Source organism: Limulus polyphemus, unplaced genomic scaffold (assembly GCF_000517525.1).
Source record: "Limulus polyphemus unplaced genomic scaffold, Limulus_polyphemus-2.1.2 Scaffold1588, whole genome shotgun sequence".
NCBI lineage: Eukaryota > Metazoa > Arthropoda > Merostomata > Xiphosura > Limulidae > Limulus > Limulus polyphemus.
This window is the reverse complement of record NW_013667198.1, coordinates 58,380-63,446: the sequence shown is the minus strand read 5'-3', so window position 1 is coordinate 63,446 and position 5,067 is coordinate 58,380. Positions and strand designations below refer to the sequence as shown.

General features: G+C 37.3%; 1 protein-coding gene across 8 annotated transcripts in view; it reads right to left on the bottom strand.

The window, feature by feature from the left end:
• Positions 1 to 5,067, bottom strand: part of LOC106464213 (ankyrin repeat domain-containing protein 39-like) — a 48,733-nt gene that overhangs the window by 20,140 nt on the left and 23,526 nt on the right. For 4 of the 8 annotated variants that reach the window (XM_013924343.2, XM_022391917.1, XM_022391916.1 and 1 more), the window contains exon 6: positions 1,014 to 3,525. The exons of 2 other annotated variants lie outside the window; for them this stretch is intronic. The gene's annotated coding sequence lies outside the window, so the exon portion shown is untranslated. Of the gene's footprint in view, positions 1 to 1,012; positions 3,526 to 5,067 lie in introns of those variants that run through there. 2 more of the 8 variants (XM_022391919.1, XM_013924342.2) reach the window with 2 other exon arrangements.

Genomic DNA, 5,067 nt, shown 5'->3' with positions numbered 1-5,067 from the left:
AATCTGAAATTCCAATCCAAAAAAAAAGTTTAATAGGAACTGTTCATAATAGCGTCATTTTCAAGTATTATGTACGTAAGGAGGTTTAATAAATCATTTTGAAGCACAATAGTCAAATAAAAGATTTGTAGCAGCATTAGTGCCATAACAACAGATGTTACATCAAATATAGTTTTTGTATCAGTGACGACAGTAGCTTGTTGACAGCTGTCTATCGGTCCTCGTCTGAAACTCTGTAACAAATGACGAGGAGAAGTTCCACCAAAGTAACAGCGAGACGGATTATTTTCGTGGTGAAATTGTTTAGGTTAAAATATACAATGTCTATTATCAATGACTATACAGTAAAATCTTATGAAAGTTCTGGGGTTAATTCCCCGCTACTCTCAAATCTCACGACCCCCGTCCCGAGTTCCAGCTCGTCTCGTGTTCTTAAAATACAAAGAATTAAAATCCAGAAAATGTATTAACCAACGAAAAGAGGATTTAGAAATATATTAAAGATATGAGAAAAACTGGTTAGTCACCTCTCACACTTCTGAGTCCGCTTGCTGATAACCACAATGAATATAGAGTCCCTTTATAGCTTCCCTGGGGACAAACACGAATTTTTGAAATGGATTATATTATAATGTTGCTTTAATATTGTCGATCTGGCATGTCCTTGTGGTTGGGGCGCTAGACTCGTAAGATGCGTGTCGCGGAATCGAAACGTGTCGCCGAACATTCTCGTCCTTTCAGCCATGTGGTCGTTATAAGGTGAAGGTAAATCACATTATTCGTTGATATAGTGGTCCAAGAATTAGCTGTGGGTAGTGCTGAATAGCTGCCTTCACTTTAGTCTTCACAACTAGAGACGGCTAACGCAGATAACCCTCGAGAAGCTTTGCGCGAAATTCAAGAAACAAACAATAGTTTCATAATTTTCTTACATTTCAGACAAAAATAAAAGGAATATCGACCTGTTACTGTGTTAAAATAAAAAAACTTCGATACTTTGAATTAAAACTAATAATAACTGACGATGTTGTTCTTGTATTTTTTAGCGCAAAGCTACACAATGGGTTACCTGCGCTCTGTCCATCACGGGGAGTCAGACCTCAAATGTTAGTATTGTCAGTCCGAAAACTTACCGCTGACAGGGGAAAAATAACTGACGACACATTCTCTGTATTTGTTTTGAAACTTAAGACACATGTTTATAACTGTAATGCTCTACCATGCTTAACATGGATTATATGCAATTCAAATATAGAAAAAAGTAAAAATGCAACAGATTATCAACACAGTAGTAACAATGTTTTTTCTTTATTGAATAATTAACTGGTCCTTTACAAGCGAAGTACTGTAAACCTTGCAAGCTATAATTTAAATTCAATTTGTAATTGTTCTGAACCATTGTTTAGATTAATTAAAAATATATCGTTGTTGTTGTTGTTTTAAGCTAAAATTTAGTAAAATATGTAATTATTTTAGTTTTCTTTTAATTCTTGCAAACATGCACAACAGGCTACCCGTGCTACAACCACTGCGAGAATCGAATCCCGAATTCTAGTGTTTTAAACCCTGGAGCTTAATTAGCTTCTTAAAAAAAAAAGCCACAATGATCTGTAAAACATCTGATAATGTGACGGGAAATAACTCGGTAAATACAATCTCTTAAAGTCACACGAATAAGCCATAGTAGGTGTATCCACATCATTAAAATATAATTACACAGAACTGGATTTCAAATCATTCATCGGTTTATACAGGTGTAGTTTGTTTGTTTTTATTTAAGCACAAAGCTACGCAATGGACTATCTGTGCAGTGCCCACCACTGGTATCGAACCACGGTTTTTAACGTATAAGTCCAGAGACTTACCGCTGAGCCACTGGGGGGCTTATATAAAGTGGGGTGGGTGGGTGATATTTAACAATACAGATGTTACTGTGTTCTTAGCTACTTTATAGACTAATAACCGGTTTCCAGAAAATTTCTTATAAAACTGAAACCGAGGTCATTCCTAAGCTAAATGAAATAAGGCACCTATTACTATATATGCGTTGTGTAAGGAGAATATTTGCGTTGCACGGTTTATTTGCATCTTGTTATCACTTAGCATTCCAAAAGATAATTACTTTTTTCCCTTCAACCTACTTTCATTTTTACAGAAATCTACATAACTGGTCATTGGTCAACGTTTAGCCTTTTAACTTATGATTTTTCAAGTTTTCAGCCACCCCACTTCTCAGTGGCAAGTATGGAGGCTTATAACGCTCAAAATCAGGTTTCGATACCCATGTCGAGTACTGCACAGACAGCCTATTTTGTATCTTTATGCTTAACAACAAACAAACACGTTTTCAACTAAGACATTCACACGGGTAATGCGGAAAGTTGATGTTTGCAGGAGGAGTATTTTTAAAATGTTATAAAAAGTTGTTCCATTCATAATACGTAATAGTTTTAAAGACGTGTTATTGCTAATGTAGACAGTTATAATTTAAGATTCAACTGTATATGAACTTTGTCTAAAACTTTTTTAAGAAATAAATGCGGTAGTTACTGATAAAGAAACAAAACGATATTTTACACTTATTTGCGTATAAATAATAGTACTACAGTTTAAAGCAACTTTTCTATAATTATCATTCATTTATTTCGAAGTATGATCTGACACTGTGCAAGGATTCTGGGGAGCTCTGAATGGACATACCTACTGTACCATCTTGGACACTGCATTGGTTCTAGAGATGTTTAAATGGTATACATACAGTGCCATCTCGGACAGTGTGCGTGGATTCTGGGAAGCTCTGAATGGACATACCTACTGTACCATCTTGGACACTGCATTGGTTCTAGAGATGTTTAAATGGTATACATACAGTGCCATCCCGGACAGTGTGCGTGGATTCTGGGAATCTCTGAATAGACACACAAATTTTGCCATCTCGGACATTGCCTGGGTTCTAGAGAACTCTGAATAAACTCACGTAACGTGGAATCTCAAAAATTGTGGGTTCTGAAGGGCTTTAAATTATCATCTATCTGATTTTTTTTTTCTGAAACTAACAATACACACATCTACAATATGGTTTCTTTGCTTTATGGCAGCTTGCTTGTCACGCTTAGATGAAATACTCTGACTCGTGGAACTCTGATTTTATCTTTACTTTTAATACTTCTACCGGTTATTGTTCAGTTATCAACTTGTAAAATAAAAGCTGAGGCTTTGTTTGTTTCGTGCGAAGCTACTAAAGAGTGATCTGCGTCACTAATTTTGAATTGTTAGACCAGAGAGATAAGGCAGCTAGTCAAGAGCACCCACATCCAGCTCTTGAGCTACTAAAAATGGAATAGTGTGATTTGACCATCACAAAGAGCTGAGTGTGATTATATTTGTTAGCGGCAACGGGACACAAATCTTCAGCCCTCGGATCCACAATTCGGCATGCTAACGACTTGACACTCCTGGCTCCAACGTTTCTTAGTTAAGGTCATCTTTAACACCTGCTACTGGTCGATATCGGGCGGGGTTCGTCTGTTATAAAGAGAAAAAAAAAACTCAAAAAATTACGAGAGGACCTTTTGTGATAGGCATAATGCTATACAAAACATCAGTTGACGCTCACTGATGTAAAGTAGAATGTATTAAAGAACAAATGGTGTGTTCCCTATTTGTTGCAGGGCAGTCCACGTGACGATCACTGGTGTGGAAGATTTTGCATTGCACAATAATCTTGTAACGGTCTCTACACTGTATTGCACAATAATCATATGACGGCTCTCGTGTGGTAGCTACTGTATTGCGCCCCCCCCCCAGTGGCACAGCGGTATGTCTGCGAACTTACAACGCTAGAAACCGGGTTTCGATACCCGTAGTGGGCAGAGCACAGACAGCCCATTGTGTAGCTTTGTGCTTAATTATAAACAAACAAACAAACAAATACTGTATTGCACAACAATCATATGACGGTCTCTAGTGTGGTACATGTTGCACAATTATAGTGTGACTTGTCTCTAGTTCTTGTACTACACAATTAACTTTTTTTAAACAATTCAGACCTTCCAAAAAATTTGAATTCTTAAGATAGTTTTGAAAAAATTAAATACCAGAAACTAGACATCTAAGTTTGATTGTTTGTTTGAAGTTAAGCGCAAAGCTACACAATGGGCTATCTGTGCTCTGCCCACCACGGGTATCGAAACCCGGTTTCTAGCGTTGTAAGTCCGCAGACATACCGCTGTGCCACTGGGTGGCTAGACGTCTAAGAAATGGCAAATATGAAGTTTGACAAATCTAGACCTTCCTAAAGCTATATATTCCTGAACCTCGACCAATTATAAAGAACATAAAAATAAGACATTCTAGGATTTATAAGCATATATTTTATATAAACGGAAAAGAGCAAACGGGCCTGGAGCCTGGCATGACCTAGTGATTAGGGCGCTCGACTCGCAATCTGAGGGTCGCGGGTTCGAATTCCTTTTATTCCCCTGATGTTTTGGAACAAGGAAACACAATTTGATTGATTTATTATTTCATAACATTCAAAACCAGTAACATTCTGTAAGCTTGTTCGATTAGTGGTAACACGTGCCTCGGTCTGTTTATACTGAATACTTTGAGTGATAACTGATTTGAATAGGTGGAATTCTATATAGAAGGACAGAGACTAGTTATTTATAGATATTTTAAAATCACAGTTAATCTCAACTATATTTCCCAGTCAGTGCGAGTAAGCTTTAGGCTTAGTGGGGTATTGTTTTCGTCGCGGTATCTTCAGATGGAATGGATGAACGTTAATTCAGGCTAAGCCAGTACATTGCTCTGTTTAATTAAACACATTATACTTTAATTTTCTCGACAAAACAATAATAATGTCAGAGTCTCGAACTGGAAATCGGAAGGTCTTGGATTTCAGACGTGATGCTACTAAGCACACTTCGCGCTTACAACTGTGAACGTGTTACAAGAGTAGCATTCAATCAAAATATCTGGCTAAGGGTAGCCACTTCAGGCGGTGATTGCTTCTGACTGATTTTCTTCCGTCTGATACACAATTCGAGATTAAGGACGGCT